The 24,444-nt window shown below is 43.4% G+C and overlaps 1 long non-coding RNA gene across 1 annotated transcript in view; it reads right to left on the reverse strand.

Moving 5' to 3' along the window:
* The window catches only part of LOC122797197, a 112,166-nt gene extending 90,166 nt beyond the window's left edge, over nucleotides 1-22,000 (reverse strand). Inside the window, exon 1 of the long non-coding RNA XR_006364036.1 lies at nucleotides 21,832-22,000. This is a non-coding gene — a long non-coding RNA (uncharacterized LOC122797197). The remainder of the gene's footprint in view (nucleotides 1-21,831) is intronic.
* Between the last annotated feature and the right edge of the window lie 2,444 nt (nucleotides 22,001-24,444).

Raw genomic sequence — 24,444 nt, forward strand, 5'->3', positions numbered from 1 at the left:
AAAGGAGACCAGAGGGCTAAGAGTGAAGTGGGGGATCAGGGCAAAGAACCTGCTGATTTTGTTGTTGAGGATGAAGTAAAAACACTGCAGCATGGTTGGCACCATAGATGGAACATTCTCTCCACCACATTGAGAGACCACTCGTGAGGCATCGAAATGGACCTGCTTAATTTGTCTGCAAACGTGCTGGATTTCCCCAGGATATGCATTAATATTAGAAAGCAACTGGAAGAGATTTCCATTGCCAAACTCTCATAGCTTCTCGACAAAGAGGGTAAAATCTGGTTCTCTCTTGTTTGTTGATGTAATAGACTACAAGCATAGTCTGTCTGAATCGCAATTGTCCCAGTGGAGCACGATGAATTCTAGACTCTTGAGTAGAAGGGAGTTGAGATTTGTTGTAACTGATTGATATTCCCAGATGAGAGCACAGCTGCAGAAAATAGTCCCTTCCTTGACTCAGTTGATGCCTGGTTGGAGCAGTCAGAAGCCAGTCATCTAGATAATGGAACACTTGGAATCCAAGCTGTTTTAAGTGAACTGCTATCACTGCCATGAACTTGGTGAACACCCTGGGGGGCTGTGGTGAGACCAAAGGGAAGTGCTCTGAACTGGTAATGACTTGCTCCTAGCCCGAAATATAGGTATCTTCTGGAACACTTGTTTATTTTGATATGATAGTATGCATGTCTCCTGAAGATCTACTGAGCACAGGCAGTTGTCCTTGTGCAGAAATGGCACAATGAACTGAACCATGACCATCCAAAACTGTGTATACTGAACAAACATTCAGTTTGCTGAGATCCAAAACTGATCTCAAGTCCCTCGTCTTTTTTGGCACCAAGAAGAATCTTGACTAATTTCTGGATCTTCTCTGGTCTAGAGGAACATCGTTTTTTTCTAGCAGCTTTTTTATTTGTAGGGAAGCTGCTTTCTTCTGACTGGGTGGAACATCTGAGAACTTTAGAGTTAATGGAAGGTGCTGGGAAAATGGTACAACATAATCTCTGGATATTATCCTCCGCACCCATGAATCTTTTGTGATATTTAGCCAGGCTCTGATGCAGGGACAGATGACCCCAGACAAGGACATTTGGGTTTCTATTTAGGACTGCTGGTAGGGTCTTATCTGAAAAAGAATTTCTAGACACCTGGTTATGCAGACCCATCTCTGCCACGACGACAGCATCTTCCATTCGAGTTCCTCCCTCTGCCTTTGGGGGAACTATCTCCACCTGACTCCTGGAAAGGACCCTGGGACTTTTTAAACCACATATTTCTACCACCTTGCTGATTTCTACAGAAAGACCTTTGAGGTGTAGAGAAACGTACACCCACAACAGACAGGGCCTTTCCCTCTTTTTCGCACCAGGAGAATATCTCTTTTACCTTGGGGCTGAAAAAACAAGGTTGTCAAAGGGTGCATTAACGAAAGAAGACTTAAATGGTTCCGCAAAATCACACAAGTGCATCCAAGCATGTCTCCTTATGGGTATGCCTAATCCCACCGCCCCCTCAGATACCATCCGCAGCTTGCGAGATTAATCTCATGGATGAAATGGACATTGACTGGAAGGTAGCCAGCTATGAGGAAATTCTATTCCCTTCCTCAGACATGGACCCTGAAAGAGATTTCGAAAGCTTCTTGATCAGATCTTTCTGCAGTCTGGTAAAATGGGTCAAATAATTCAATGACCTAAAAGTGAAGGTCACTGAAGCACAGACAAGCTTCATAAACCTGTCCAGTGCCCTTAGCTGCCGGTTAGGTGGGTGAACAGAGGAACTCTGTTCTGCTAATTCCTTCCTTGTGGCTGCTGCAACAAACATGGCATCAACTGGCATGCCTTTACTCCAGTGTAAATGGTCTTTGGGAGGTGCAAGGATTTTATCTGGTCTCTCAGGAACTGGCTCAATGGTGTCTGGTTCCTTCCACACCCACTGAGAGACCAAATCAACAAGCTCACCGGGTAGGGGGAATTACCTAAGGAAGTAGATGGGCTAGATGAGAAAGCCTCCAGAAACACTGATTCCTCTTAGGAAGGGTTCTCAGAAGACTAACCACCTCTTTGTTTAAGGAGTTCCAAGATGTCTCCAAAGGAGACATCCTCAGATGGTGATCTGGGGACCCCCCCCATCAAAATCAGTGTCCTCAGTGAAGGACTCCTCTGAGGAGCCAATGTGCTTCCTCTTGCAGGTTTTCTTTCAAGGGACGTCCTAGGTGGGAAGCACTGCAAATAATAATACCTTGATGTGTAGGCTGGAGACTAGTTCAGACTGGCTGTCATGGTAGAAAGGACAATTGAGGCGTAGGACGTGAAACAGAATGACCCAAGGATGTCTGACCCAAAGAGGACAAGGGCATCTTATCCCTAGGCATAGAGAAGGCTTTCTCCATTACATCAGAAGAACACCTAGGAGAAGCAGAAATGGACAGATCCAACATCAAGCCCTCTTGGATCACTGGTCCACGCAGCCCTGTCACCAAGGCTCCAAGGTGAAGAGACAGCTCCAAAAGCTTCTAAGTAGACTCCAACATCCCAGAGCCACCACCAACACTGGCTCCGAGAGTCCTCTGGCTCAAAGGTGCTTGGTGCTAGTCAACTCAGAGAAGCCATTAGAGTTGAGCAATCAATCTTCAGATCTGTGGAAAATGCCCCCAAGTTTTTCGGATCCAATGGCTCTGAAACCTAAAGATAAATTGGAGAAGGAGAAATCAATGGTGGTGTGGCTCGATGGAGGCTCTCAAAGCCCAATGAGATTAGAGCTGAAAGGTCTCCCTTTTGAATCTGCATCTTGAAGCACTTGCTCATCATCCTATCCACATCTGCTTCAGATAGGCTCATGGAAGATCAGAGATGAAGCTGCAGAAGGAGGGTTAGTGCGTCTTCTGGGCAACTGCTGTAGGAATGAAGAAGGCAGCCTGGAAGAAATAGGCTCAGATGTCAAAGGAGGGCTATGGATCCAAGGAGATGTTTCTGTCCGTGGCTTATATCTGGTAGGGTCGGATGCAATTTTTCAAAATATTTGCACGGGGCTCTGACAAAAGAGCCCAAAGTCAAGGTCGAGTGGAAGTATAAGGACACCTTTTACATGTCTCGTTTTCTGTCTTGCTTTTTAGTGGTTTGAGCCCCAGCAACCGAAGGAGAATATTTGGAAGGAAGAAGACCCCCCCTCCCCCCAAGAACAAGTTTGTTCTTCCTGTCAATCAAAGCTTGAGAATTAAATGCTGCACAAATATCACATTCTACATCCAAGTGTTTCAGGCTTAAGCAGTATACACATTCCCTATGGGCATCAGAGTTTGGAATATTGTGTCCACAGGAAACATTTTTTTAAAACTTGAAGGTTTATCAGATATTTCTATTAAAAAAGAACAAAGACAATAACAAATAGCAAGGAAAAAATGTTATATGTATGTACGTGTGTATATATATATATATATATATATATATATATATATATATATATATATATATGTATATATATATGTGTGTGTGTGTGTGTGTGTGTGTGCATATAGATATTATATATATATATAGATAAAAAGATAAAATAAAAACCTGCCTACATTAAACAGTAATTGGACAGTACTAAAAAGTACAAGCAAGGGAAAGGAACTACTACCAACAATAGCATTGGAAAGTACTGAGTATGAGAGGCGGCCATTAGAGGAGACTAAGAATAAAACTGCAAACAGGGCACAATGGAGGTATAAAGATAAAAAAAACCCCCAAAATATAACTATTTGTCAAGAAACAGATATAACTAAACTCACTTAAAGCAAATACCAGCGACTACCATAAGCACCAATGCTAAAGAGCTCCCACTCCACATCTGCTCGGAATGGTTGCAAATGAGAGCTGAGATATGTGCGGCATAATGGGTAAAGGGAGGAGCTTGATAGTTCAAGGATCCTACAATCTGGAAGATGCATCTGATTCAGATCTGAACCCAGCAGTTGAAGAATGAATGAAAATGATCTAAAGTTATGTGCTCACCAAAATGACGCATCTTTGTTGTTTCTTTCTGTCCTTCCTGAACCAATGGGTCTTGGCTCCAGTTTCGGATGCTTCAATATACTGACTCCATAGCTTGAGCTCCTTCCCTTACCCAGAATCCTCTAAGCATGGATTACCTCAGACCAAGTTTGCCCCCTAGTCAGCCTACCATCTTGCACCAAAACACATCATCCAGTAAAAAAAAAAAAAAAAAAAAAAGTCCAAATTAAACCATATTCTAATTAGAATAGAAAGAAGGAAGAGGAAGACTAGAGTTCAGTCAGAAAGACAGCCAGGAATCATTCCCCAGGACAGACTAGGAGCCCAAATGAAAATCTTCCAAAGCAGGAAAGGGGCTGAAGGGTAGGAGGTTGAGGAAGGACAAAAAGAGGCAACACAGATGCATTGTTATGGTGAGTACATGATCTGATGTATCTGATGTGGTCTTTTTTGTCCATTCCTCAACTGATAGGACCGAGTCCCCAACTAGAGAAATACCTGGTTAATTCTCAAAGGATGATATTCTGGAGTACAATGGAGCCAAACACTGCTCTATCTGTAGACAAGATGTCCAATTTATAATAAGCAGTAAAGGTATGAGCGCTGGACCAAGTGGCAGCTGCACAAATATCATCTATAGAAGCCCTGGACCAGAAAGCAGACGATGTGGCCACAGATCTGGTGAAATGAGCCTTTAGTCAGAAGTTTAAGTAAAGTCAATCCTTTATTCTTATAAACAAAGGAAATGCAGTTAGTGAGCCATGTAGTTAGTTACTTTTGATACCGCCTTGCCCAATTTAGCCTTAGGAAAAGATACAAACTGGCCTAATTTCCTGAACTCTTTAGTTCTATGGAGATCAAATCTTTGTTTGTGAACATCCAACAGATACAGCACATATTTTCCCTTGTTGGAACACCTTGGAAAGAAAACAGATTGAAAGACTGGTTGATGGCCGTCTCTGATGCCACCTTGGGTAGGAAAGAAGGGTTAGTCCTAAGATACACCTTACCTTTATGAAAGATCAGATATAGTGGCTGGGAAGAGCATGCCTGGAGTTCTGATACCCTTGTAGCTAATGTAATTGCAACCAGAAAAATGGTTTTCTGAGAAAAAAAATGTAACTCCACCTGGGCAGATGATCTACTCAACTGTGTAAAATATGGTTCTAGTTGATTTGGTCATGTTGACGAATGTCAACAAATAGGCGTGGGTATTTACCTATGATAAGTGGGTTGAGGACCAGGCCTATGACCTATGCCAGGGAACCATGCTAATGGTGAGAGGTGTGTGTGTGTGTCTCCCTACTGGCCAGTGTGTGCCCAGCATAAAAGCCCAGCAGCTCTGGGTCAATAAGATATTGGTCAGCCAGTGTCCAGTTGTCCAGCCTGGGTTAACTGGGATAGCTCTGTCGAGCAAAAGATAAACATAAAACCAATCAACCTGCTGGGCATGAACTAAGAATTGCTACACTGGGCATCCTATGTATCCAAGAGACAAGATGGAAGGGCAGTGCAACAAGGACACTTGACTTAGGATCCAGAGTCTACTACTCAGGAGGACAGGCTAGAAATGGTGTGGGAATTGTGGTGAGCGACATCAGAGATCATGTGGGAATTGTGGTGAGCGACATCAGAGATCATCAGAATTGGTGGCAGACTCATGGTAATCAGACCCCAGTGTAAAGATAGGGCAGTACTCAATTTCAGCCTATGCACCACAGAAGGGTTGTGATAGTGAGGAAAACTGTGCATTCATACAGCAGTTGCAGGACCAACTAGATAAAGCGGGACAACTTGAATTGGTGTTGACAACTGGTGACTTGAATGCACATATCAGGACAGACAAAACTGGATAGGAGCATGGGTGGGGCAAAAGGAATAAAGGAGAGGCCATTCTAGATTTATGTTTTGCAAATGGCTTGACAGCAGCCAACACTTGGTACAGAAAGAAGCAGTCACAAGATTACATACACGAGTGGCCAACATGAAACTCAGGTAGACTTCCTTGTAGTAAGGAAAGGGCACTGGTGTAGAATCAGTGAATGCAAAGTCATCCCCAGTGACATAGTTGGTCCAGAGCATAAACCACTGGTTGCCACAATCAGCTGCAAGCAATGACTAGAAAAGGTTCTAAGGTCAACAGAGACCATTCTGAAGGCTTGGAAGTTGACTGGAAAGAGAACACAACAGTTCAACAGTTCAAGGAATAACTCAGGGCTCTAGCACCTCAAGAAGAAGAAATTGGTGGAGTCAAAGAATGGCAGTGCCTCAAAACAGCATGTGTGAGGACTACAGAACAGACATGTTGCAGAGCTAGTATGGATAAAAAGGTATATAAGGAAAGCTGGTGGTGGAAAGTAGACGTCCATGATATCATAAAAAGAAAGGAGGCGTGCAAGAAACAGTGGGAGATAGAAAAGATGGCCCACACCAGGAAGGAATACTGGGTGGCTAACAAACAAAAGCTAAATCTGAGATACTCTACCAGCTTCTGAAAAGTGACTCAAGTAGATGGCACAAAGAAAATGTATCAGGTTTCAAGACAGAGACAGAAAGATAAAGAAGATAGCCAGACACACCCTTCATAAGGGATGCCAGCGACAACCTGCTCACCAGTCCATGGGGCATCACAGGCAGCTGGACAACACTGTATTGCTCCAGACACAGCCTACGATGAGAGAAAAGGAGCCCACCCTAAAAGAAGTAAGAATAGCACCAAGGAAAATGAAGTCAGGGAAAGCAGCAGGCAAAGATGAGTTCAGAGCAGATATGATAAAGATGCTGGATGAGATGGGGAGAAAAATCAGTGTGGAGAGAAAGGCATGTCCCAGATGACTGGAGAATAAGCATACTCATCGTGTACAAGAACAAAGGGGACACCCACAATTGTGGACAGTACGGGGATATCAAACTACTGCCATACTACATGAAAGTTCTGGAGAGGGTGATTGACAAACAGATGCACAGAGCAGTAGACAGTAAGATGGGAGATGAAGAATTCGACTTCATATCAGGATGTAGCACAACTGACCCAATATTTGCAGTGAGAGACAACAGATGAGAAGCTGGAGATGAGGAACGAGTCCAACTGGGCATTCCTAGACTTGGAGAAAGCATATAACAAGGTCCAAAGAAAGCTGATTTGGGCAATAATGTGATGGTTTGAAGCCATAGAAACATTGGTAGAATCAGTCCAGGCTATGTACAAGAACCCAATGACTCCAGTACAAACAGTGTTCAGTCTCACAGAGGGGTTCTCATTAGTAATGAGTGTGCACCACGGTTCAGCTCTAAGCCCACTGCTGTTCATACTGGTGATGGACTACATTAGCAAACAGGTCGGAGGGGACAGATCAGCAAAAGTTGTTGCATGCAAATGATGTTGCATTACAGGCAGAATCTGAGCAAGAACTTCAGCAAAGGATAGAAAAATGGAATGCAAACCTGAAGGTACATGGGATGAAACTAATTACAGATAAAACAGTGGTAATGGCAGTAAACTGGGGAAATCAGACGAAGCTGAGAATTGAGACAGAATGTAAGAGATAGTGGAATAGATTAACAGCTTCAAGTATGTGGCAGGAGTGGTTGAGGAGAAGGGAAGTCTGAATGAAGAGGTCAAAGCTAGAATCAGATGGGCTGCAGCCAAATGGCATAATGTGTCAAGTGTAGTGTATGACAGAAGAATGCCAAAGAAGCTGAAAATTAAGGTGTACAAAACAGTGGTGTGACCAGTACTACTGTACACAAACCTGGGCAGTAAAGGCAGAGCAGATGAGGAAGTTATAGGTGATGGAAATGAAGTGCCTGAGAAGGGTGGTAGGATGCACACTATGAGACAGACAAAGAAATGACGACATAAGAGCAGAAACCAAGCTAGCTATAACTGCTAAAAAGATCAAAGGGAACAGATTACTGTGGTTTGGCACATGCACAAAAGCAGAAGACAATCTGGTGAAGATGATTTAGGACAGACAGAAGAAGGTAAGAGGAAATGAGGGTATCTAGCAAAGAGGTGGACGGACTGTGTGACAGAAGACCTGCGACAAGCAGGCACGAGTGCAGAAGAAGACAGGAGTGTGGCACTGAACTGAAACAGATGGCGATAGTTAACATGACACCCCGACCCCATGTAGAAAATGGGAAGAAAAGGGTTGATGATGACTGGCAGATGGCCTAAAGGGAAAGTGCATCAAAGCCTGAAGTACTGTTAAATCCCATGTGGGAGTAGGATCCTTAGTAGGTGGCCAAAGTGAAAAGATACTTTGAGAAAGACCTTACACAATCTCAGTGATACCAAGGAAGAAAACTGGAAATGACAAGTTAGATCTTAACTGTAAAATAACTAGCTCCACTGTTGAAAACTGAGTTAAGAAAATCAGGGATAAATGGAAAAGGTGCTGGAAACTGATCCAACTGTCTCTGGAGAGCCCAGATGGAAAAACTTTTCCACTTGCTATTTTACGAGTCTTCCTAGTAGGAGTTTTCTGGGAGGACGTAAGGATATGATGCACTAGGGAAGAAAGTCTGGACTGTCTAAGCCATCACTGGAAATGGAGAAACCATGCTGTCAACCTGAGGGTCCAAATATTTTGGTGCGGTATCCTGGACAGGTGAGATGGAAGGTACTGAAGGATCCAACACCAAGGGAGAGTGTACCAGATGAGACCACAGGAAAGCAAACCACACTTGTTGAGGCCAGAATGGAGCAATGAGAATTACTTTGCTCTTCCTTTGAGGTGCTTTCTGAAGAAACTTGAGAATGAGAGGGGTGGGAGGAGAGGCATAGAGGAGACTGGAGTCCCAACCATGAATCAGTGCGTTTCCTGGTGACTGCTGCACTTGGATGGTTGGCCCCACTGGAGAAAAATCCTTTCCGCTACTAATGGGTTGAGAGACCACTCATGAGGGAGTAAGAGGGACCTGTTCAGTTTGACTGCTATCACGATGAACTTCCCCAGAATACGTGTTGCCAACAGAAAGCAGCCAGAAAGATTGTCCACTGCCATGCACTCAATACTTCTTGATGCAAGGAACAGGATCGGGTTCTCCCTGTTTGCTGAAGTACCAGACCACTGCTATGCTGCCCATCTGAATAGCAACCATCTCTGGAGGAAGAACATCTTGAAATGCCTGCAACACTAATAGGACCAATCTTCATTTCCAGGATATTAATGTGAAGATTGACCTTCAACTGAGACCAAGTGACTTGGACCATCCTTCTCAAGTAATGCCCCCCTACCCTAACCCAATTGTGAGGTGTCTGTAGTCACGGTAGTCTTTGGTACAGGAAGGATAAAAGGTGCTACTATGAAGAATTTCTTCTGCGTGGCTCCACCAGGCTACCTGTTCTCTGCAACCGTTTGTAATATAAATTGGTATGGTCAGGGAGTGCCATCCTATTTAACCACTGTACTGCAAGCATCCACTGCAGTACCCTCATGTGAAACCTTGGTAAAGGCACCAGAATTACGGAAGTTGCCATAGATCCCAGAATTTGCAAGACTAACCTGGCTGGAGGGAGGGAAGGAAGGAAGGATGTTTGATGCTTGGTTCTGCAAAGTGTTCAACCTTATCTGTGGTAAGCTTGCAATTTGCACCACCATAGCCAGACAAAAGTACAGTTGTGTACACTTACCATAAATGCAGATGTTCAAGTGTATTCACTGTTGCAGTCATTACATTTGGGTAATTTGCTGGCAGGTTGCCCTCAATCGGCCTGAATAACAAAGTCTTGGGTCCTGTGTCGGTTGCTGTCTCCTCCAAGACGACGCCATTTTAATCAGTTTTTCTTGCCCTAGATGGCAGGGGAGCAAAAAAAAAAATGTATATATCTACACACATGTACTTTAGAACACAATTAATTTACCTTCAACTAAAAGCAAATACACCACAAAGGCTTTTGAGCATAGTGAAGGAAAGAAGAGGTATAATAATAATAGAGAAGAAAGGGGGCTGGCAGGTGGGTAACCAGGACTGCAACAGTGAATACACTCGAACATCTACATTTATGGTAAGTGTACACAACTGTACTATGCTCTTCGTGTTTCACTGTTGCAGTCATTACATCTGGGTAAAATCCCAAAGCTATGGATGGGAGAATGGAAATAAACAGCATTAGGAGCAGCTATAAGGCCCTGCAGGACTGCAGTGGCAAAGCCTGCCCTGGATTTAGAAAAGAGAGGTAAATGGTAATGCTTTGTGAATGTATGAACTGAGCTCCAAGTAGCAGCTTCTAGAATGTCTCTGGTAGAAACCCTACTGAGAAAGGCTGCAGAAGAAGCAGCAGCCCTGGTGGAATGGGATCTGATCCCCTTGGGCACAGGTTTACCATGGTGCAAGTAGCAGAAACGAATACAATGGCTTATCCATTTTGAAAAAGTCTGCTTTGATATAGCCTTCCCCTCTGTTCCTGCAGCAAATGCCACCAATAGTTGCTCAGACCGTCGTAGAGATTTTGTCCTGTTTAAGTAGAATCTTAGTTGTCTGTGTACATACAATGAATGCAGAATCCGCTCCCCCTTGTTCTGTGGATTTGGGAAAAAAGTTGGCAGGTGAATGGTCTGGTTAAGAGCCACGCTGGATACCACCTTAGGCATAAAAAAAGGATTGGTCCTGGGGACCTCCCTGTCCGGGTAAAAGATAATGAAAGGCTCCACTGCCATGACAGCTTGTAGTTCTGAAACCCATCTAGTTGAAGTGACTGCTTAAAGAAAGGCCATCTTCCAAGAAAGAAATTTTATATCCGCAGTAGCAGCTGGTTCAAAAAGAGGTAGGGTGAGTTTTTCCAGCACAAAATTGAGGTCCCGTGCAGGAGTAGGTGCTCTCCTGGAAGGCCTTAAATTTTTGGCCCCTCTGAGGTACTGCTTTAGCAGGGGATGCAAAAAGAGAGGAGGCTCTGTGTTGTAATGAGCCGAGACGGCAGAGGCATGGATTTTTATTGAAGAGAAAGATCGGCCTTTGTGGAGAATCTCGGTTAAGCATTGCAAAATCTGAGGAAGGCTTTGCTGTATCTATTCCTTGTGCTTGGTTCCAAGCCACAGAATCTCTTCCATTTATCAGCATAATATCTTCTAGTACCAGTCCTTCTGGCTTCCAAAATGACATCCATCACAGGTTTACTAACAGATGTGAATGGTGAAATTAGTTGATTAGCCATGCTGCAAGATTCAAAGTTTGGAGCGGAGTGTGCAGAATTTGATAGTTCTGCTGAGACAATAGAGGAGGCATTTGAGGCAAGTACCACGGAGGAAGGTGTGACATATTCCTTAGAAGCGGGTACCAGTGTTGGGGAGGCCAGTCCGGAGCAATCAGAATCATTTTTTGTTTTTTCGGTCTGACTTTTAGCAAGACCTTGGAGAGTAGAGGAAGAGGGGGAAAGGCATAGACTGATAGGTTTTTCCAGCTGAAGGATAGAGCATCCACTACTTTCCATGCTTTTTTGTGATGAGTTCTTGTGTAGAATGTGTCCAACTGATAGTTTTGGGGAGAGGCAAATAGATCTATGTCTGGGCTCCCCCATTTTCGTGTCAACATGCTGAAGATCTGTGGATCCAGTTTCCATTCGTGTGGGTCCATAAGATTTCTGCTTAGGTCGTCTGCCAGAGTATTTTGTTTTCCTGGCAGGAATTGAGCTTGAAGATGTATTTGGTAAGTCGGCTGTGTTCCAAAAGGCCATGGCTAGTCTGCAAAGGGGGTAGGAGTGGGTACCCCCCTGCTTGTTTATGTACCACATAATCGTGGTGCTGTTAGTCTTTATTAGTAGTTGTCCTGGATGAAGATGAAGGAAGTCTTTGAAGGCTGTCGGAGCATTCTGTACAGCTAGCATTTCTTTCTGGTTGATATGTAGATGCATTTGATTTTGGCTCCATTTGCCCTGAATGCATTTGATTTTGGCTCCATTTGCCCTGAATGCATCTCCCTGCCAGACGGGTCCCCCAAGCATAGTCTGATGCGTCTGTAGTTAGGGTTTGGGTGGCAGGGAGTAGAATGACTGACAGTCCCTTGTTTTGGTGACATGCCTCTGCCCACCAAAGGAACTCCTGCTGCAGGCAGGGAATGAGAGGAAACATTTGTTTCCAGGCAGTGACAATGTTGACTCCATAAGCTTTTTAGGTACCAGTGAAGTTTCCTCATATGCAGTCTTGCATATGGAATTAGTAGAATGCAGGATGCCATGAACCCCAAACCCTGCAGAATTTGTCTTGCAGATGGATGGGTTTTTGTTGCCACTTGTTTGAAGTATGTTGTCAATTGAATTTGTTTGTCTGGACTTAAGCCATCTGGGCAGTTGTATTCAAGCTTGTACCCAGGAATGTAATTATTTGAGAGGGTACCAGCTGTGATTTCTTTTCATTTATGGTGTACCATAGGCATTCTACAAGTCTTTTTACAAATGCCAGATCCTGAAGAAGAGTGTCCTTGTCCTCTGCCTGAATGAGACAATTGTCCAGATATGGATAAATCTGAATGTTTCTTTGTCTGCAAAATGCAATTACTGGTGCCAGGCACTTTGTGAAGACCCTGGGTGCAGTAGATAAGCCAAAGGGCAGTGCAGAGAACTGGTACTGCAAATAGCCTGCTTTGAAGCGGAGGTATCTTCTGCAAGGTATGCCTCTTTTAAGTCTAAAGTTACCAACCAGGCATTCTTGCCTAGCATAAGCAGTAGCTGTTGTAAAGTCAGCATTTTGAATTTTGGAATGTCCAGAAAAGTATTTAGAATGGATAAGCCCAGAATTGGACGCCATGATTTGTCTTTTCTGGGTACCAGGAAAAGTCTTGAACAAAACCCTTGTCCTTTTTCCTTTTCTGGTACTGGCTGAATAGCCCCCATATCCATGAGGGACATGACTTGTTTCTGGGCCTCTGCCCACTGATTTGGTGGCGGATCTGGCCATCCGTTTGGAACTGGCAACATGTGGAAATGAAATCTGTACCCCTGGGATACTATATTTAAGACCCACTTATCCTAGGTAATTAGATGCCAATTTTGAGCATGAGGTGCTAGTTTTCCCCCCAAAGGGGCTGCCAAAAGATAAGTGCTTGGAGATGGCAGAGGAAAGTCACTGAGACTGTTTACTGTAGAGTGGTGCTTTGCTACCTCCTGATTTGGAGATGGAGGCACCCCATTGTTTTGGCCTGTAAGATCCTTGTGACTGAAACCTAGAGCCTTTGGAGCGTCCGGGTTTGGCCGGAGTGGCTCTGTTGGACACTGGAAAGGACCAGTTCTTAGTAGGCCAGTGTCTACTGAACCTGGGTGGCTGCACTTGCAAGAAATATTTTACAGTTTGCATAGAATTTAGCTTTGTCTTCCATCTTTTTTAAAACCTCTTCTGCCTTATTACCAGACTGTCCTGCAGTAAAGGAGCAGCAGATTTTGCTCCTTGAGCCAAGCATGCCTTCTTATCACAGATCCAGTTATGGCGGCCCTGCAAGAGGCCTCCAAGGAATCAAAACCACACTGCAAAGTATGCTTTCCAACCTGTTCTGCTGAATGCAATAAATCCTGTAACTATTTTCCACACAATCAGAAATCGACATTATTTTCTGTTTCAGTAAGCCCATAACATGCTGTTGATATTTAAGCATATGAAACTGGCAGTTTAAAGCCCTGATTGCCAAGGTTGCAGACATATAAAACTTCTTACCCCATCTACCCAGCGCCCTGGAGTCTCTCTGAAGGGGTAGGATTTTTGGCTGTAGAAGCCTTAACACCCTTGGGACCCTGAGAAATAGTTTCAGGGTCAGCAGCAGGATTTTTGAAAAGAAATTTGTGGGAGTCGGGAACCCTGTAATATCTGGCTTACTAGGAGCAGGAGGCAGGGAATCAGGAGCCATGCTTGATTCTGAGAAAACATCATCAGCAATGTCTAATACAGGAGGTTTAGCCAAAGGCCTATGCTGAGGAAGAAGAAGAAAATCCCTAAGCCTCTTTTTGGATTCTGAGAAGTCCTGACTCTCCCAATGAAAATGTTCCCTTAAAGTATGCAAAGTCTCTCCAAAAGAGAAATCCTCAGGAGGAGAAGCAGAAGGGATGGATTCCTCTGCATCAGAGTCCTCACATAAGGAGGGATAGAAAATTCTTCTGATTCCCCTTCTGATCAGGAAATGGAAACCTGATCTGAAGATTCATAATCAGTGTCTTGCCTAGGCCTCTTAGCGGGGGTGGGGAACCGCGGATCAAGGTAATTAAATCCTCAGCCATTTTTGATCATTTGCATTTTAGGCATGGGGCCTGAGCACGTGGCTCATGCGTCAGTTTTTTAGACACAGAAGTAGGTTTTGGCCTTGTTTTTCATGATGGCGTGGGTTTAACATACAAATGTTGAGACCTGAAAACACCCTCAGAAGCCAGTGCCTGCTCAGCGGCTCTGGACCCATCCAAGGGAGAGACATTTGCTGGTTCAATACTTGCAGAATCTCAGGGCATACTGGACTCCGAATGGGTCTCGGTAGAGGCCTGCGACTCAAAAGTAGCAGGCATCAGGGGCTGCGAAAGAGCCTCACTGAGTACCGGCGACTTGCTTAGGAGAAGCTTCGTCGTCGGTTTTGGACCTCGACGGTCTGTCTCTGTCTTTTTCTTTACGTTTTTTTGTGAATTCCGGTAGTCGGATTGCTAACAGACGATATTTCAGGATAGTTAAATCTTGAACCAAAGTATTTAGAATCAAAAATATACTGACGCTTAATAGTGTGTTGGTTAAATTTAGCACACAACCGACAGCAAGGCACGTTGTGATCAGGGCCTAGGCAAGGAATACAGTACAAATGAAAATCCTTATGAGGTATTTGCTTCCCACAAGTAATACAATTATTAACTTTTACTGACATCGGTAAGGAGCAAAATAAGTTTCCCCAACGGGGTACTTAGCTTTAGTTTGAAGACTTCGGTTCTGAAACTCGAAAACGAAAATTTCAGGTGTCTGCCAACCGGCACTTGCGACACTTGCGAATGGCTTCTGCTTCGGGCACTACGCGGCAAGAAAGACCGATTAAAATTATGTTGGCTACATGTTTTATACCCCTGACGACCTGATGTCATGGAAGAGGAGACAGCAACTGACGAAGGACCCAAGACTTTGTTATTCAGGCCAACTGAGGGCAACCTGCCAGCAGATTACCCAAATGTAATGACTGCAACAGTGTAACATGGAGATCACCACCAATGAATTCCAGGACTTGACTGGAGGAGACCTGAGACTTAGTGTAGTTCACTGTGATACCTAGATGAAGACATAGTTGGAGCAAGTAGTCCCTGGCTTGAATTAGTATACGCCTGGTGGGAGCAGAGAGGAGTAAGTCATTCAGATATGGAAACAACCGAAATCCTAGCAGTCTCAACTGAGCTGTGACCACTGTCTTGCACTTGGTGAATACCCTGGGAGTTGTGGTGAGACCAAATGACAGGTCCCTGAATTGGTAGTAACTAGCTCCCAGTTGGAAGTGTAGGTATCTCCTGGAATGCCTGTCTACTCTGACGTGACAGTACGCATCCCGAAGATCTACTGAGCACATCCAATCATCCTTGCACAGTGGCAGAACTGACTGAACAGTGATCATCTGGAACGTCGAGTGTTTGATATACTGATTTAAACTGCTAAGATCCAAAACTGGTCTTAAGTTCCAGTTTTTCTTTGGCACCAAAAAGAATCTACTGATTATGGGGTGAGGGGTCACTTGGATAACTCTCCTTGCCAATAGTTTTAATATTTCTATGGCTGCTGCTTTCCTCTAATTGCGTGGAACATCTGGAATCCTTTTGGGCTGATTAGGAGTCTGAAGGGAAAATGGAATGTAATACCATAGATATTACACACTGCACCCAGGTGTCTTTTGGTAATGGCTGTCTAGTCTTCTGGGTGCAGGAAAAAGCACCTCCCGACTGCCTACAGATTGCAGCAGTCAGGCAACCATTCATGAGTGCTGAAAGGGCTTCTCAGAGAATGGACCTTTGAAGCCCTGGTGTTGCAGATCTCCTCTGCTGTGTGGGTAATGTCTTCCATTAGAGTTCCCCCTTCTGCAGCAAGGAGGATCTTTCTTCACAGGTGCCCTGGGAAGACCCTTGCAACAATTCCTGACTGAACCTGCAGCTCTCAAAGCTCCCTCTGAGGCACAAGAAATCAGCCACATGGAGGCATTTGACAGGGTCTGAAGGGAGGCCAGTTGCAAAGAAATAGTCTTTTTGTCCTCCGCAGACAAGGAACCTGAGAGAGCATTGGAAAACTCCTTGATAAAATCCCTCTGAAACCTTGTAATGTATGACAAGCAGTTCAGCGACCTGAAAGCGAAGGTCATGGACTCAAACATGCTTCCCAAACCCGTCCAACACCCTGAACTCTCTTATTCCTAGGATGGACAGGAAAACTCCCCTTTATCAAAGTATTTTCTGCCAAAGACACCTGCAGGGAATCTAAATACCTCCTTTTGCATGTATGCCTCCAAGGAGGCTTTCTGGTGGGCTGCTCCGGGGCAGTGTCTCTCTAGGCTTGACCGTAATGGCTGTCCTGATGGAACAGGTCAAAGACTCAGCAAACAAAGTAGACAGTTGTGGAGGGGAGGACCCAACGGGGCAAGGAACTCTCTCTCTCTCTCTACTTCCTCAAAGGCAGAGGTCATGGGGAACCAAGAACCAGCCTGGTAGAAGCCAAAACCAGCAGCCCAGGACAGCTCTGAGCTTACACAAGATGCTGCCTTGATGCAGAGGTCTGAGCCAAACTGTCCAGCTCAGAGGCTCTGATGGGAAGGGATTCCAAAAACATTTATGATGGAACCAACCCCCCCCCCCCCGATCTAGTGCTGACATACGACTCTGAGAACCCTCTGGCTCAGAGTTGGCACTGTCTGGATCAAAGAAGGTGTTGGGAGTTGACAAAGGCCAAGCCTTAGGATCCAACACAAACTTGAAATTCTCAAGTCAGAATACTTGGAAATCAGAGAATGGATCAGAGGAGTCAAAAGTTGGAATTGGGCTGGTGATATGTGGTAGGATCAAGGGTTCGGTGGGAGACTTTAGATGGAATGACGCTCAACTGAATCTGGGTTCTGAGATTTTCTCATCATGTTGACATCTGCTTCTGTCAGGCTCCTAGCTGACCTGAGGAATGAAGAGTTTGAAGGTGGTCTGGAAGCCAGTCAAGGTGTCTCCTGTAAGAGCTGTAAATAGAGCCTCGAGGGAATAAGCTCCACAGAGAATCTAGGCGACCTATGGACGGGAGATTTTGATTTGGATCGAATCAGATCCAAGGGAACATTGGGACCAGAGGATTTTGATTTGGATCAAATCAGATCCATGGAAGCAATCAGGTTGGATGATATTGTGATTTTTCTGGGTGAACCTAGCCCAAAGTAGGAGGAGGACAGCAATCAGGAGAACGTTTCCTTGAATCCTTTACCTTACCAGCAGAAAACCCTTAGATGTCTCCTGACTTTTTGAAGAAGAGAGGACCTCCAGAAGATGAAGAAGGTGATAGCAGCAGGCCTTTCAACACTAGCTTGTTTCTGTGCTTGATGAGCACGCTCAGCAATTAAATTTAGCACAAATCTCACACTTATTGCAAAGATGCCCTGCTCCAAGGCAATACACACACTCAGAGCGGGCATCTAAATTGGCAATCTTTTGTTCACAAGCTAAGCATTTTTTAAAACCAGTTAGTTGTCCAATATCTTGAACCAACTAGCGCAGCAGCAACAGTAACAACTACATTCATGATGAATAAAGGAAGACAAGAAAAACGATAAACTGTGGTAAAGGCAGAAATGCCAACAATGGTAACAAAATAGATGTACCTAACCACAAGGAAGCAACAGAAGTAGCAAGGTTAACTACAAGTATCAGAAGTGAGAGCAGGGGCACGAGGCCCAACAAGATCTAGATCAAAAACTCTACTATATATATATATATATATATATATATATATATATATATATATATATATATATATATATATATATATATATATATCTACAGGAAAAGGTGAGGAAAGGAACTAGAAGAAAACTGCTGTTCAGTAAAGGGAAAAAGAAAAACAATGACTTATCTAGTCCTATAACCACTTGAGCTACAGGTGACCATGTCCAAATATGGAAGAGGCAAATGAGATCCGAGGTAATCCATGCTTAATAGAGGATTACGGGTAAGGGAAGGAATTCAAGCTCCAGAACCAAAGTATACTGAAGTGGCCAAATCTGGATCTGAATTTGGATCAGAGACCCATCAGTTGGGGAACACACAAAAAAGACAATATCAGATCCTCATATTTAAATTGTCTGCTTCTCTTTAATCAAACAAATATATAATGCATTACACATACAGACACAACTCACATGAGAGAGAAGCACTAATTGGCTCTCACACTAGCTGATGCCTGGAACAGACCACTAAAATTATATGAACGTAGTAGTTTATAGACATTTTAAGAGCAATTTGGACACTTATTATGGGGATGATTGTTCTGGTACACTGGCAGGCTAGGAGGACATTACTGTCTGTATCTGAGATTGTGTGTGTCTGTCTCTGTGTCTGTGTGTGTGTGTGTGTGTGTGTGTGTGTGTCTGTGTGTCTGTGTGTCTGTGTGTGTGTGTGTGTGTGTGTGTGTGTGTGTGTGTGTGTGTGTGTGTGTGTGTGTGTGTGTGTGTGTGTGTGTGTGTGTGTGTGTGTCTCTCTCTCTAGAGGGAGAGCAACCTACTGAAATGTCAAAATTCCAATTGCCAAGTCTTGAAAGATGGAAATAAAAGACCAAAAATACAAGAGAATATGTAACTTTGCTCTTCTCCTTTGAACTTTTTGCAAGTGGGGGAAGTCTTCCTGTACCCCCAGATGTAGGAGGCAAGCTCTTCCTCCAAAAAACTTATATAGATCAACTCCAAGATTTCCATAAATATTTGGTGAAATGGCAATCCCTGACTTACTATATGCAAATACAAATTTTCAGTCTTTCAGTCTCCACATTTCAGGACTCCCATCAGAGTGCAAACATTTCAAATGGTTGCTGTGTATCTGTGTACATGTGTACAACTGTTTTTGAAGGAAATTAATGAATTCAGATTGCAAAGGGAAGGTCAGTCCGTAATCCCGAGACCTTGGGTAATCTGGCTTCCAGTTTCTTCCAATACTGACATTCAGTGTTAGTACTGAGCTCCCTTTGTCAAGGGTTAGCTCTCCAAGTGGTGCGTTCCAAGATGAAGTGTTCAGAAATACCCAGAACAGATACCACCTTATTGATCAAGCAGATTTCAGGAAAGGTATAAGACAAATATAACAATGATTCCTGAAGAATTTCTGGCTACTTCACATTTTCTCTCGGAACATTATAAATGTAGGGGCTTTACTGAGAATGGCTAACTCTCTTATCAACTTAGAAATTTGCTGTTCCTTGTTCTCAGAATGCATTTACATCTGAAACTTTAAGTGCTAACTATAAATGTAACCTTAATGCAACACTTTTATGATACACTTAGTTAAATGTCACTTTTAAGTTGACACGTTTTCTACAACTCTCCTCATGGTATCTTGTGGAATCATCAATTTGCTTAATCATTCTCACATGTATACTACCATATCTGGTTCAAAGCAGTCATTCTGTGCCAGCTTCTACATTCATTATGGCTGCAGTTTTAGACTAGTTGTAAAATCCATTTTATTTTTCAAGTTAATCATGGTTCATCATTTTACCATTTTTGCCTTATTTGCCAATGTGTGTACTTACTAACAAAGGGCCTGAGGTTTTGTTTTTCAGCCTATGACCCAGATTACGGATATAAAAGGGTATTCTGACCAGTTTACATAACCGTTTATCAAATAAATAAAAACAAAAGGGTGAAGGATAAATAATTGCAACATAGTCAGGAGCCAATTCATTGCATACAGACTACCAAAAGATCACACAGATCACAAGTCATGGTGATTAAATCAGCAAATACAGACACAAGAATAAACCGTGCAATAAGCAACTGCAAAAATCACCTGACAAGATACAAAAACAGGTAGAAAGACCACAGTAAGCATTTTTTGCAAGAGGACAAGCCTCCTACCTGCACCTCTCCCACTCTGTGCTTATATCTACCAAGTCAGACAGCACAAATACGAAGAAAGGGAAGGGCAGTTAAGCAATACTACGTTTCTATTTTATGTGCTTGCATTATGGGACTGGTGATTACTGGCAGCACTCGAGAAAAATAGTGTTGGATAGGATGGACTCAATGAACTGCACTTATCTCAATGACATCATGATTGTGTGTCCTATTCCCAAATAAAAGCTATGCATGTGGGATATCTAAAAGTCAACCCTACCAAAAAAGGTGGATGGGCACCATTCCCAGAGACACAGATGGGCCATCAAAGCTTCTGCATGTGGAGGTGGCCCAATATCCTGAAAGAACCCCCAAGCCTAGTGAGAAGGCAATCCACTGATAAGAGGCACACTCATCCTCCAAGAGAAAGAGTGGTCAAGGAGACACAGGTAATAAAGCAGCCCACTCCATCTTGGGAAAGGAAGCAGGAGGGACCCCTCCCCGCCTTCCAGAAAAAACAGTAGCTTCCCACTTTCCAGATGATGATAAAACTCAGAGCCTGCCTCTTAGCTCCTCACTGAAGAACCCATAGAAGAAATGAGGGAAAAACAAACACAAGGACTAACTGAAACCCACAAAAATCTTCACTGGGCCTAAAAGAGGGGAGTCATTCCAATCCATCATGATCCAGGAAGGCCAGTATTATGGAAGAAATGTCAGCAACTCTAAGAGCTCTAAGACAGCCCTGCTAGCCCAGGACTTGCAATGTCACTATTTTCTCCTCGAAGTGTGAAAGCTCCAACAATGAGGCAGCGGTCCCAACCCATGAAAGACACAAACAAGGCCAGCAACCCTTTCCAAAAAGCCAATTAATGTCAAGGGGTGCATCTAGTAAGGTGGTGTTCAAACAATCCGCCAAAAGAACATAATTAGCTATGCCTTTCACCTTAGACACTCTGTTGTGCCTGCCATCCAAGACATCTACAGCAGACATCAGACATTAGCTACTGTCATAATTATCAGTTCAAGGTCCACCTTCATCCCAAACTCAGATGTCCCTAAATGCAGTTCCGAAGCAAACCAGAAAGAGAAAATGCAGATGGGACACAAGATGTGTACTTGATGACTGTATGCCACAACATGGCAGTGGAATACACCTACATGCGAAACTTGCATCTTCTTGGGTTTAACTGTCTTATAAATGGGAAGGAAGTTTGACCTCTGGGCCTGCTACGACAGCATGCAGCAAGTCATCCTTGGGATGGCTGGACAAAACCTTAAACCATTCTGCTGAGGTGGAAAATGAACATTGACCCTCTTTAGGACTGCAACAGCTAACAGGGGATGCCCTCCAAATTTTAAGCATAACCTCCACAAAAGATGCCTCAGGGGAAAGGAGACACTGGGAGCTGTGGGACCAAACAAATTTTATATTACAGAGTGGTACTAGAAATTATGTGACATCAATAAGCATGCATCTGTCTTTGTGTGTGGTAACTTCAGGAAAAAGATGTCAAAGTCTGTCTGGTGGAAGATAAATACAATCACATGAGCAAATCATCAAACAGGGTCCATGATGTCAGAATAAACCCTGTCCTGAAACTGAAACACCTTCAATGCCGTAGCTTAAACTATGGATACAAACTGGAATTACTCATCTCAAGATTGAACAGTGAACCACAGCAGAGATCAATCCTGGACTGCCACAGTCAGTTCATTTAAATCTCATGATGTAGCTCTGCCTTACATGAAAGATGTCTTACAGCATCAATAATACAAGTAATGTCAAGTAAAAGTACTTTAATAAATGAACAGATGCACATACCATTAGGTGCTACTGGTGGGCGTGATGCAATGATGCTTCCTTGGACTGGTGGCAAACTAGGAGGTGGTGGTTGAGAGGCAGGTGTTGGGTTCACACTTGGAGGGATATTAGGCATTATCCGACCTGATGGGGGTTGCCCAGCTAAAGCTGGTGCAGCACAAGGTATCTGACCTAATAAAATAGATTAAAACAGAAGTACAATAAACGATAATGAAACATACTAAGAAAAAGTATACCATGAAAAATGTTCAATTCTTAGTATAAGCCCACCTCCCTAATGCCTATTTATGCAGCCACTATGCTCAAAGTACTGCTGTTAAACTCTGTCTCTAAAATGTAAAGAGCAGGTAAGCACATGCATTCAGCCTTTTCTTTGCAGCAGAAAAAATACACATCCAGGGAAAGTAATAAGAATTTACAATGATGTGGAAAAAATTCTGGAGGCACAATGCTGTGTGTGTTATTATGCTCAGCCTGCTATAAAAACAGTTTAGAATCCACATACATCTACTATAATGAAGTAGAAAATCACCCAAGCAGTTAAAAAAGGTAGAATAAATTAGCAGGTTGCAATACACATCATCAACCCTACAGCATAGGGTTACACTTTAGTCCTAACTAAACATGCTTCTACAATGCAGACAAACATGCTTCTACAATACAGACAAACTGCTACATTGAGTACCTGACATAGCTGTACTATCCAACTTTGGCAGAGACCTACATGCAACAACCCTCAAGAGTCTACAGAGTTGGTAAATGGCTGCCCAGTCTATGTGCTAAAAGACAGAGATTTGGCATTCTGTAAAAGTGACAACACAAACAAAAGTTGTGTACTCACCATTATGCTCAATCTGGATGAGCAGATCCACATTCATCAAGCATCGAGACTGAAGTTGTTGGTCTTCAGTCTGCTAGGCATCTGAAAATTTCTCAGGCTACTGCCCCCCCATGACACACCTGCTGAGGTAAAGGGAGTCTGACAAGGACAGACCTGCTCATCCAGATCCAACATTACTGCAGGTACATATCCTTTGAATCAAAGATAAGGAAGTCCAGCCTCTTCAACAGTCTGGACAGTCTATGCTACTGGATAGGCCTTCTCAATGGAGAAATGTGTAAATCTTGAGATCACATCCAACATTTTTTTTTGCAAAAGTACTCAGTTTTAGCTTCTACACAAACACTATCTAATGACGCAGTTTTGAAAAGGTAGATACAGCTCTGGTAGAGTGTGCTCTTATTTTGCTCTAATGGAATGCAGGAAGCCTGGTGGGTAGAAAAACACCTCAGAGCACCCTCCAGAGCTATCCTGCACATACAGCAAGAACTGGTGCCCTGTGTTTGTGTACTACATCACTGCAGCATTGTATGTAATCACCTGCAGAGGTCTCAGGGTCCACAGGCAAAGACATACTACAGCATGATGACAGCTAACATCTCTTATGTTTATGTGCTTTGGTTTCTCCTTTTTGTTCCAAAGACCCTGCACACTTTTACCCTCACAGATACAGCACCTCATGCAAAACTTGATGCAACTCTTAACACACTAAGCGCGGTTTGGAAAAGACAGAGAGAAAGGGAGATCTGATTCAGAAGAAATCTGTTTTCTCCAAGTTATCTCTTTACAAAACCCAAGATTGGAATGTGAAATTGCACGGGGTAAGAATACTGGGTCCATCTTAGATTTTTCTCATGTGAAGCCTGGCAAGAGATGGAAGCCATATGGAGATATTCTGTGTTTGCAGTTTTTAGACAGACTTGAGAAACTTGGGTAAAAGAATAGTTTTGTAAAACCTTACCATAATGAAATATGTCCTCCTCTTCTCTTGCAGTATTCTTTACATGAATGAGGGAGTTCTCCGCCACAGGTGACCCAACGTCAGCCTCTACTGTGGGGTGCATGGTAAGTCGAATGTAAGCTGCGGTCATATGTCAGACATAAAAGTGGCATACGGACACAGTGACCTCAGAAATGAATGCCTCTGGAGGAATCCCAGCCTAAGGAAAGTAGGGTTTGAACATCCAAGGTAAATAACCAAACCAAGGGGAGGGAGGGAGGAATTTGAATACTGCAACAGAGAAAAGGAGGACATCTATCATTATGGTAAGACTTTACACAACTATTTTATGTCCTTCCATCATCTGTTGCAGTATTCTTTAACATGAGGGAAGAGTACAAAAGTTCAGGAGGAAAAGATGGAGGAAGCAGCAGTCAAGCTCTCCAGAAAACCATGGAGAATGGCTCTGGCAAAACCTGCCCTAGCCTTAGAAATGCCATCCAATTTATATTTGGTGAATGTATGCACAGAAGTCCATGTAGCTGCTTCATGAATAGAGCTAGCATCTAGTCCCTTAAAGAAAGCACCAGATGAAGCTACAGAACTTGTGGAATGTGCCCTAACAGAAGAGGCACCATGAGTCACACAAAATTAAACTGCTTTAGAAATACAAGTAGAAATAGTCTGCGAGGTAAAAGGCAATCTCAGAGCACTGGGATAATAGGAAACAAAAAGCTGGTTTGATTTCCTGATAGGTTTAGTCTCATCTAAATAAAACACAAGTTGTCTATGCACATCTAGGGTGTGCAACAATTTCTCACTAGAATTCTGG

This window comes from Protopterus annectens, chromosome 3.part0 (assembly GCF_019279795.1).
Source record: "Protopterus annectens isolate FY-2018-M chromosome 3.part0, PAN1.0, whole genome shotgun sequence".
Classification (NCBI taxonomy): domain Eukaryota; kingdom Metazoa; phylum Chordata; order Ceratodontiformes; family Protopteridae; genus Protopterus; species Protopterus annectens.